Source organism: Synchiropus splendidus, chromosome 5, assembly GCF_027744825.2.
Source record: "Synchiropus splendidus isolate RoL2022-P1 chromosome 5, RoL_Sspl_1.0, whole genome shotgun sequence".
Classification (NCBI taxonomy): domain Eukaryota; kingdom Metazoa; phylum Chordata; class Actinopteri; order Syngnathiformes; family Callionymidae; genus Synchiropus; species Synchiropus splendidus.
Genome location: NC_071338.1, coordinates 288,221 through 300,232, shown reverse-complemented (window position 1 = coordinate 300,232; position 12,012 = coordinate 288,221).

Sequence of the window (12,012 nt, the reverse complement as noted above, 5' to 3'; positions counted from 1 at the left end):
TGTCATGTTCTGAAGCTTCCCTGAAAAGTTATGGCACAATGCGTAAAAACGCTTTTCAGCCTGAGATAAGGTGGGTTTCGGAACGCCAAACATAAAAGTGTTGATAACTTTGGAAAAACACTTCAGACAGTTTAGATTTGATGTGCAACTACTAGAAAGACCCTTTCTGCTATAGTGGGAGGTTAAAATTTCATGTTCTGAAGCTTTCCTGAAAAGTTATGGCACAATGCACAAAAACGCTTTTCAGCCTGAGATAAGGTGGGTTTCGGAACGCCAAACATAAAAGTGTTGATAACTTTGGAAAAACACTTCAGACAGTTTAGATTTGATGTGCAACTACTAGAAAGACCCTTTCTGCTATAGTGGGAGGTTAAAATTTCATGTTCTGAAGCTTTCCTGAAAAGTTATGGCACAATGCACAAAAACGCTTTTCAGCCTGAGATAAGGTGGGTTTCGGAACGCCAAACATAAAAGTGTTGATAACTTTTGAAAAACACTTCAGACAGCTTAGATTTGATGTGCAACTACTAGAAAGACCCTTTCTGCTATAGTGGGAGGTTAAAATTTCATGTTCTGAAGCTTCCCTGAAAACTTATGGCACAATGCACAAAAACGCTTTTCAGCCTGAGATAAGGTGGGTTTCGGAACGCCAAACATAAAAGTGTTGATAACTTTGGAAAAACACTTCAGACAGTTTAGATTTGATGTGCAACTACTAGAAAGACCCTTTCTGCTATAGTGGGAGGTTAAAATTTCATGTTCTGAAGCTTCCCTGAAAAGTTATGGCACAATGCGTAAAAACGCTTTTCAGCCTGAGATAAGGTGGGTTTCGGAACGCCAAACATAAAAGTGTTGATAACTTTGGAAAAACACTTCAGACAGTTTAGATTTGATGTGCAACTACTAGAAAGACCCTTTCTGCTATAGTGGGAGGTTAAAATTTCATGTTCTGAAGCTTCCCTGAAAAGTTATGGCACAATGCACAAAAACGCTTTTCAGCCTGAGATAAGGTGGGTTTCGGAACGCCAAACATAAAAGTGTTGATAACTTTCGAAAAACACTTCAGAGAGCTTAGATTTGATGTGCACCTACTAGAAAGACCCTTTCTGCTATAGTGGGAGGTTAAAATTTCATGTTCTGAAGCTTCCCTGAAAAGTTATGGCACAATGCGTAAAAACGCTTTTCAGCCTGAGATAAGGTGGGTTTCGGAACGCCAAACATAAAAGTGTTGATAACTTTGGAAAAACACTTCAGACAGTTTAGATTTGATGTGCAACTACTAGAAAGACCCTTTCTGCTATAGTGGGAGGTTAAAATTTCATGTTCTGAAGCTTTCCTGAAAAGTTATGGCACAATGCACAAAAACGCTTTTCAGCCTGAGATAAGGTGGGTTTCGGAACGCCAAACATAAAAGTGTTGATAACTTTTGAAAAACACTTCAGACAGCTTAGATTTGATGTGCAACTACTAGAAAGACCCTTTCTGCTATAGTGGGAGGTTAAAATTTCATGTTCTGAAGCTTCCCTGAAAAGTTATGGCACAATGCACAAAAACGCTTTTCAGCCTGAGATAAGGTGGGTTTCGGAACGCCAAACATAAAAGTGTTGATAACTTTGGAAAAACACTTCAGACAGTTTAGATTTGATGTGCAACTACTAGAAAGACCCTTTCTGCTATAGTGGGAGGTTAAAATTTCATGTTCTGAAGCTTCCCTGAAAAGTTATGGCACAATGCACAAAAACGCTTTTCAGCCTGAGATAAGGTGGGTTTCGGAACGCCAAACATAAAAGTGTTAATAACTTTGGAAAAACACTTCAGACAGTTTAGATTTGATGTGCAACTACTAGAAGGACCCTTTCTGCTATAGTGGGAGGTTAAAATTTCATGTTCTGAAGCTTCCCTGAAAAGTTATGGCACAATGCACAAAAACGCTTTTCAGCCTGAGATAAGGTGGGTTTCGGAACGCCAAACATAAAAGTGTTGATAACTTTCGAAAAACACTTCAGAGAGCTTAGATTTGATGTGCACCTACTAGAAAGACCCTTTCTGCTATAGTGGGAGGTTAAAATTTCATGTTCTGAAGCTTCCCTGAAAAGTTATGGCACAATGCGTAAAAACGCTTTTCAGCCTGAGATAAGGTGGGTTTCGGAACGCCAAACATAAAAGTGTTGATAACTTTGGAAAAACACTTCAGACAGTTTAGATTTGATGTGCAACTACTAGAAAGACCCTTTCTGCTATAGTGGGAGGTTAAAATTTCATGTTCTGAAGCTTTCCTGAAAAGTTATGGCACAATGCACAAAAACGCTTTTCAGCCTGAGATAAGGTGGGTTTCGGAACGCCAAACATAAAAGTGTTGATAACTTTTGAAAAACACTTCAGACAGCTTAGATTTGATGTGCAACTACTAGAAAGACCCTTTCTGCTATAGTGGGAGGTTAAAATTTCATGTTCTGAAGCTTCCCTGAAAAGTTATGGCACAATGCACAAAAACGCTTTTCAGCCTGAGATAAGGTGGGTTTCGGAACGCCAAACATAAAAGTGTTGATAACTTTCGAAAAACACTTCAGAGAGCTTAGATTTGATGTGCACCTACTAGAAAGACCCTTTCTGCTATAGTGGGAGGTTAAAATTTCATGTTCTGAAGCTTCCCTGAAAAGTTATGGCACAATGCGTAAAAACGCTTTTCAGCCTGAGATAAGGTGGGTTTCGGAACGCCAAACATAAAAGTGTTGATAACTTTGGAAAAACACTTCAGACAGTTTAGATTTGATGTGCAACTACTAGAAAGACCCTTTCTGCTATAGTGGGAGGTTAAAATTTCATGTTCTGAAGCTTTCCTGAAAAGTTATGGCACAATGCACAAAAACGCTTTTCAGCCTGAGATAAGGTGGGTTTCGGAACGCCAAACATAAAAGTGTTGATAACTTTTGAAAAACACTTCAGACAGCTTAGATTTGATGTGCAACTACTAGAAAGACCCTTTCTGCTATAGTGGGAGGTTAAAATTTCATGTTCTGAAGCTTCCCTGAAAAGTTATGGCACAATGCACAAAAACGCTTTTCAGCCTGAGATAAGGTGGGTTTCGGAACGCCAAACATAAAAGTGTTGATAACTTTGGAAAAACACTTCAGACAGTTTAGATTTGATGTGCAACTACTAGAAAGACCCTTTCTGCTATAGTGGGAGGTTAAAATTTCATGTTCTGAAGCTTCCCTGAAAAGTTATGGCACAATGCACAAAAACGCTTTTCAGCCTGAGATAAGGTGGGTTTCGGAACGCCAAACATAAAAGTGTTGATAACTTTGGAAAAACACTTCAGACAGTTTAGATTTGATGTGCAACTACTAGAAAGACCCTTTCTGCTATAGTGGGAGGTTAAAATTTCATGTTCTGAAGCTTCCCTGAAAAGTTATGGCACAATGCACAAAAACGCTTTTCAGCCTGAGATAAGGTGGGTTTCGGAACGCCAAACATAAAAGTGTTGATAACTTTCGAAAAACACTTCAGAGAGCTTAGATTTGATGTGCACCTACTAGAAAGACCCTTTCTGCTATAGTGGGAGGTTAAAATTTCATGTTCTGAAGCTTTCCTGAAAAGTTATGGCACAATGCACAAAAACGCTTTTCAGCCTGAGATAAGGTGGGTTTCGGAACGCCAAACATAAAAGTGTTGATAACTTTCGAAAAACACTTCAGAGAGCTTAGATTTGATGTGCACCTACTAGAAAGACCCTTTCTGCTATAGTGGGAGGTTAAAATTTCATGTTCTGAAGCTTCCCTGAAAAGTTATGGCACAATGCGTAAAAACGCTTTTCAGCCTGAGATAAGGTGGGTTTCGGAACGCCAAACATAAAAGTGTTGATAACTTTCGAAAAACACTTCAGACAGCTTAGATTTGATGTGCACCTACTAGAAAGACCCTTTCTGCTATAGTGGGAGGTTAAAATTTCATGTTCTGAAGCTTCCCTGAAAAGTTATGGCACAATGCGTAAAAACGCTTTTCAGCCTGAGATAAGGTGGGTTTCGGAACGCCAAACATAAAAGTGTTGATAACTTTGGAAAAACACTTCAGACAGTTTAGATTTGATGTGCAACTACTAGAAAGACCCTTTCTGCTATAGTGGGAGGTTAAAATTTCATGTTCTGAAGCTTCCCTGAAAAGTTATGGCACAATGCACAAAAACGCTTTTCAGCCTGAGATAAGGTGGGTTTCGGAACGCCAAACATAAAAGTGTTAATAACTTCGGAAAAACACTTCAGACAGTTTAGATTTGATGTGCAACTACTAGAAAGACCCTTTCTGCTATAGTGGGAGGTTAAAATTTCATGTTCTGAAGCTTCCCTGAAAAGTTATGGCACAATGCACAAAAACGCTTTTCAGCCTGAGATAAGGTGGGTTTCGGAACGCCAAACATAAAAGTGTTGATAACTTTCGAAAAACACTTCAGAGAGCTTAGATTTGATGTGCACCTATTAGAAAGACCCTTTCTGCTATAGTGGGAGGTTAAAATTTCATGTTCTGAAGCTTCCCTGAAAAGTTATGGCACAATGCGTAAAAACGCTTTTCAGCCTGAGATAAGGTGGGTTTCGGAACGCCAAACATAAAAGTGTTGATAACTTTGGAAAAACACTTCAGAGAGTTTAGATTTGATGTGCAACTACTAGAAAGACCCTTTCTGCTATAGTGGGAGGTTAAAATTTCATGTTCTGAAGCTTTCCTGAAAAGTTATGGCACAATGCACAAAAACGCTTTTCAGCCTGAGATAAGGTGGGTTTCGGAACGCCAAACATAAAAGTGTTGATAACTTTTGAAAAACACTTCAGACAGCTTAGATTTGATGTGCAACTACTAGAAAGACCCTTTCTGCTATAGTGGGAGGTTAAAATTTCATGTTCTGAAGCTTCCCTGAAAAGTTATGGCACAATGCACAAAAACGCTTTTCAGCCTGAGATAAGGTGGGTTTCGGAACGCCAAACATAAAAGTGTTGATAACTTTGGAAAAACACTTCAGACAGTTTAGATTTGATGTGCAACTACTAGAAAGACCCTTTCTGCTATAGTGGGAGGTTAAAATTTCATGTTCTGAAGCTTCCCTGAAAAGTTATGGCACAATGCACAAAAACGCTTTTCAGCCTGAGATAAGGTGGGTTTCGGAACGCCAAACATAAAAGTGTTGATAACTTTCGAAAAACACTTCAGAGAGCTTAGATTTGATGTGCACCTACTAGAAAGACCCTTTCTGCTATAGTGGGAGGTTAAAATTTCATGTTCTGAAGCTTCCCTGAAAAGTTATGGCACAATGCGTAAAAACGCTTTTCAGCCTGAGATAAGGTGGGTTTCGGAACGCCAAACATAAAAGTGTTGATAACTTTGGAAAAACACTTCAGACAGTTTAGATTTGATGTGCAACTACTAGAAAGACCCTTTCTGCTATAGTGGGAGGTTAAAATTTCATGTTCTGAAGCTTTCCTGAAAAGTTATGGCACAATGCACAAAAACGCTTTTCAGCCTGAGATAAGGTGGGTTTCGGAACGCCAAACATAAAAGTGTTGATAACTTTTGAAAAACACTTCAGACAGCTTAGATTTGATGTGCAACTACTAGAAAGACCCTTTCTGCTATAGTGGGAGGTTAAAATTTCATGTTCTGAAGCTTCCTTGAAAAGTTATGGCACAATGCACAAAAACGCTTTTCAGCCTGAGATAAGGTGGGTTTCGGAACGCCAAACATAAAAGTGTTGATAACTTTGGAAAAATACTTCAGACAGTTTAGATTTGATGTGCAACTACTAGAAAGACCCTTTCTGCTATAGTGGGAGGTTAAAATTTCATGTTCTGAAGCTTCCCTGAAAAGTTATGGCACAATGCACAAAAACGCTTTTCAGCCTGAGATAAGGTGGGTTTCGGAACGCCAAACATAAAAGTGTTGATAACTTTGGAAAAACACTTCAGACAGTTTAGATTTGATGTGCAACTACTAGAAAGACCCTTTCTGCTATAGTGGGAGGTTAAAATTTCATGTTCTGAAGCTTCCCTGAAAAGTTATGGCACAATGCACAAAAACGCTTTTCAGCCTGAGATAAGGTGGGTTTCGGAACGCCAAACATAAAAGTGTTGATAACTTTCGAAAAACACTTCAGAGAGCTTAGATTTGATGTGCACCTACTAGAAAGACCCTTTCTGCTATAGTGGGAGGTTAAAATTTCATGTTCTGAAGCTTCCCTGAAAAGTTATGGCACAATGCGTAAAAACGCTTTTCAGCCTGAGATAAGGTGGGTTTCGGAACGCCAAACATAAAAGTGTTGATAACTTTGGAAAAACACTTCAGACAGTTTAGATTTGATGTGCAACTACTAGAAAGACCCTTTCTGCTATAGTGGGAGGTTAAAATTTCATGTTCTGAAGCTTTCCTGAAAAGTTATGGCACAATGCACAAAAACGCTTTTCAGCCTGAGATAAGGTGGGTTTCGGAACGCCAAACATAAAAGTGTTGATAACTTTGGAAAAACACTTCAGACAGTTTAGATTTGATGTGCAACTACTAGAAAGACCCTTTCTGCTATAGTGGGAGGTTAAAATTTCATGTTCTGAAGCTTTCCTGAAAAGTTATGGCACAATGCACAAAAACGCTTTTCAGCCTGAGATAAGGTGGGTTTCGGAACGCCAAACATAAAAGTGTTGATAACTTTTGAAAAACACTTCAGACAGCTTAGATTTGATGTGCAACTACTAGAAAGACCCTTTCTGCTATAGTGGGAGGTTAAAATTTCATGTTCTGAAGCTTCCCTGAAAAGTTATGGCACAATGCACAAAAACGCTTTTCAGCCTGAGATAAGGTGGGTTTCGGAACGCCAAACATAAAAGTGTTGATAACTTTGGAAAAACACTTCAGACAGTTTAGATTTGATGTGCAACTACTAGAAAGACCCTTTCTGCTATAGTGGGAGGTTAAAATTTCATGTTCTGAAGCTTCCCTGAAAAGTTATGGCACAATGCGTAAAAACGCTTTTCAGCCTGAGATAAGGTGGGTTTCGGAACGCCAAACATAAAAGTGTTGATAACTTTGGAAAAACACTTCAGACAGTTTAGATTTGATGTGCAACTACTAGAAAGACCCTTTCTGCTATAGTGGGAGGTTAAAATTTCATGTTCTGAAGCTTCCCTGAAAAGTTATGGCACAATGCACAAAAACGCTTTTCAGCCTGAGATAAGGTGGGTTTCGGAACGCCAAACATAAAAGTGTTAATAACTTTGGAAAAACACTTCAGACAGTTTAGATTTGATGTGCAACTACTAGAAAGACCCTTTCTGCTATAGTGGGAGGTTAAAATTTCATGTTCTGAAGCTTCCCTGAAAAGTTATGGCACAATGCGTAAAAACGCTTTTCAGCCTGAGATAAGGTGGGTTTCGGAACGCCAAACATAAAAGTGTTAATAACTTTGGAAAAACACTTCAGACAGTTTAGATTTGATGTGCAACTACTAGAAAGACCCTTTCTGCTATAGTGGGAGGTTAAAATTTCATGTTCTGAAGCTTCCCTGAAAAGTTATGGCACAATGCACAAAAACGCTTTTCAGCCTGAGATAAGGTGGGTTTCGGAACACCAAACATAAAAGTGTTGATAACTTTCGAAAAACACTTCAGAGAGCTTAGATTTGATGTGCACCTACTAGAAAGACCCTTTCTGCTATAGTGGGAGGTTAAAATTTCATGTTCTGAAGCTTTCCTGAAAAGTTATGGCACAATGCACAAAAACGCTTTTCAGCCTGAGATAAGGTGGGTTTCGGAACGCCAAACATAAAAGTGTTGATAACTTTTGAAAAACACTTCAGACAGCTTAGATTTGATGTGCAACTACTAGAAAGACCCTTTCTGCTATAGTGGGAGGTTAAAATTTCATGTTCTGAAGCTTCCCTGAAAAGTTATGGCACAATGCACAAAAACGCTTTTCAGCCTGAGATACGGTGGGTTTCGGAACGCCAAACATAAAAGTGTTGATAACTTTGGAAAAACACTTCAGACAGTTTAGATTTGATGTGCAACTACTAGAAAGACCCTTTCTGCTATAGTGGGAGGTTAAAATTTCATGTTCTGAAGCTTTCCTGAAAAGTTATGGCACAATGCACAAAAACGCTTTTCAGCCTGAGATAAGGTGGGTTTCGGAACGCCAAACATAAAAGTGTTGATAACTTTTGAAAAACACTTCAGACAGCTTAGATTTGATGTGCAACTACTAGAAAGACCCTTTCTGCTATAGTGGGAGGTTAAAATTTCATGTTCTGAAGCTTCCCTGAAAAGTTATGGCACAATGCACAAAAACGCTTTTCAGCCTGAGATAAGGTGGGTTTCGGAACGCCAAACATAAAAGTGTTAATAACTTTGGAAAAACACTTCAGACAGTTTAGATTTGATGTGCAACTACTAGAAAGACCCTTTCTGCTATAGTGGGAGGTTAAAATTTCATGTTCTGAAGCTTCCCTGAAAAGTTATGGCACAATGCACAAAAACGCTTTTCAGCCTGAGATAAGGTGGGTTCCGGAACGCCAAACATAAAAGTGTTAATAACTTTGGAAAAACAATTCAGACAGTTTAGATTTGATGTGCAACTACTAGAAAGACCCTTTCTGCTATAGTGGGAGGTTAAAATTTCATGTTCTGAAGCTTCCCTGAAAAGTTATGGCACAATGCACAAAAACGCTTTTCAGCCTGAGATAAGGTGGGTTTCGGAACGCCAAACATAAAAGTGTTGATAACTTTCGAAAAACACTTCAGACAGCTTAGATTTGATGTGCACCTACTAGAAAGACCCTTTCTGCTATAGTGGGAGGTTAAAATTTCATGTTCTGAAGCTTCCCTGAAAAGTTATGGCACAATGCGTAAAAACGCTTTTCAGCCTGAGATAAGGTGGGTTTCGGAACGCCAAACATAAAAGTGTTGATAACTTTGGAAAAACACTTCAGACAGTTTAGATTTGATGTGCAACTACTAGAAAGACCCTTTCTGCTATAGTGGGAGGTTAAAATTTCATGTTCTGAAGCTTCCCTGAAAAGTTATGGCACAATGCACAAAAACGCTTTTCAGCCTGAGATAAGGTGGGTTTCGGAACGCCAAACATAAAAGTGTTAATAACTTTGGAAAAACACTTCAGACAGTTTAGATTTGATGTGCAACTACTAGAAAGACCCTTTCTGCTATAGTGGGAGGTTAAAATTTCATGTTCTGAAGCTTCCCTGAAAAGTTATGGCACAATGCACAAAAACGCTTTTCAGCCTGAGATAAGGTGGGTTTCGGAACGCCAAACATAAAAGTGTTGATAACTTTCGAAAAACACTTCAGAGAGCTTAGATTTGATGTGCACCTACTAGAAAGACCCTTTCTGCTATAGTGGGAGGTTAAAATTTCATGTTCTGAAGCTTTCCTGAAAAGTTATGGCACAATGCACAAAAACGCTTTTCAGCCTGAGATAAGGTGGGTTTCGGAACGCCAAACATAAAAGTGTTGATAACTTTTGAAAAACACTTCAGACAGCTTAGATTTGATGTGCAACTACTAGAAAGACCCTTTCTGCTATAGTGGGAGGTTAAAATTTCATGTTCTGAAGCTTCCCTGAAAAGTTATGGCACAATGCACAAAAACGCTTTTCAGCCTGAGATAAGGTGGGTTTCGGAACGCCAAACATAAAAGTGTTGATAACTTTCGAAAAACACTTCAGACAGCTTAGATTTGATGTGCACCTACTAGAAAGACCCTTTCTGCTATAGTGGGAGGTTAAAATTTCATGTTCTGAAGCTTCCCTGAAAAGTTATGGCACAATGCGTAAAAACGCTTTTCAGCCTGAGATAAGGTGGGTTTCGGAACGCCAAACATAAAAGTGTTGATAACTTTGGAAAAACACTTCAGACAGTTTAGATTTGATGTGCAACTACTAGAAAGACCCTTTCTGCTATAGTGGGAGGTTAAAATTTCATGTTCTGAAGCTTCCCTGGAAAGTTATGGCACAATGCACAAAAACGCTTTTCAGCCTGAGATAAGGTGGGTTTCGGAACGCCAAACATAAAAGTGTTAATAACTTTGGAAAAACACTTCAGACAGTTTAGATTTGATGTGCAACTACTAGAAAGACCCTTTCTGCTATAGTGGGAGGTTAAAATTTCATGTTCTGAAGCTTCCCTGAAAAGTTATGGCACAATGCACAAAAACGCTTTTCAGCCTGAGATAAGGTGGGTTTCGGAACGCCAAACATAAAAGTGTTGATAACTTTCGAAAAACACTTCAGACAGCTTAGATTTGATGTGCACCTACTAGAAAGACCCTTTCTGCTATAGTGGGAGGTTAAAATTTCATGTTCTGAAGCTTCCCTGAAAAGTTATGGCACAATGCGTAAAAACGCTTTTCAGCCTGAGATAAGGTGGGTTTCGGAACGCCAAACATAAAAGTGTTGATAACTTTGGAAAAACACTTCAGACAGTTTAGATTTGATGTGCAACTACTAGAAAGACCCTTTCTGCTATAGTGGGAGGTTAAAATTTCATGTTCTGAAGCTTCCCTGAAAAGTTATGGCACAATGCACAAAAACGCTTTTCAGCCTGAGATAAGGTGGGTTTCGGAACGCCAAACATAAAAGTGTTAATAACTTTGGAAAAACACTTCAGACAGTTTAGATTTGATGTGCAACTACTAGAAAGACCCTTTCTGCTATAGTGGGAGGTTAAAATTTCATGTTCTGAAGCTTCCCTGAAAAGTTATGGCACAATGCACAAAAACGCTTTTCAGCCTGAGATAAGGTGGGTTTCGGAACGCCAAACATAAAAGTGTTGATAACTTTCGAAAAACACTTCAGAGAGCTTAGATTTGATGTGCACCTACTAGAAAGACCCTTTCTGCTATAGTGGGAGGTTAAAATTTCATGTTCTGAAGCTTCCCTGAAAAGTTATGGCACAATGCGTAAAAACGCTTTTCAGCCTGAGATAAGGTGGGTTTCGGAACGCCAAACATAAAAGTGTTGATAACTTTGGAAAAACACTTCAGACAGTTTAGATTTGATGTGCAACTACTAGAAAGACCCTTTCTGCTATAGTGGGAGGTTAAAATTTCATGTTCTGAAGCTTTCCTGAAAAGTTATGGCACAATGCACAAAAACGCTTTTCAGCCTGAGATAAGGTGGGTTTCGGAACGCCAAACATAAAAGTGTTGATAACTTTTGAAAAACACTTCAGACAGCTTAGATTTGATGTGCAACTACTAGAAAGACCCTTTCTGCTATAGTGGGAGGTTAAAATTTCATGTTCTGAAGCTTCCCTGAAAAGTTATGGCACAATGCACAAAAACGCTTTTCAGCCTGAGATAAGGTGGGTTTCGGAACGCCAAACATAAAAGTGTTGATAACTTTGGAAAAACACTTCAGACAGTTTAGATTTGATGTGCAACTACTAGAAAGACCCTTTCTGCTATAGTGGGAGGTTAAAATTTCATGTTCTGAAGCTTCCCTGAAAAGTTATGGCACAATGCACAAAAACGCTTTTCAGCCTGAGATAAGGTGGGTTTCGGAACGCCAAACATAAAAGTGTTGATAACTTTCGAAAAACACTTCAGAGAGCTTAGATTTGATGTGCACCTACTAGAAAGACCCTTTCTGCTATAGTGGGAGGTTAAAATTTCATGTTCTGAAGCTTCCCTGAAAAGTTATGGCACAATGCGTAAAAACGCTTTTCAGCCTGAGATAAGGTGGGTTTCGGAACGCCAAACATAAAAGTGTTGATAACTTTGGAAAAACACTTCAGACAGTTTAGATTTGATGTGCAACTACTAGAAAGACCCTTTCTGCTATAGTGGGAGGTTAAAATTTCATGTTCTGAAGCTTTCCTGAAAAGTTATGGCACAATGCACAAAAACGCTTTTCAGCCTGAGATAAGGTGGGTTTCGGAACGCCAAACATAAAAGTGTTGATAACTTTTGAAAAACACTTCAGACAGCTTAGATTTGATGTGCAACTGCTAGAAAGACCCTTTCT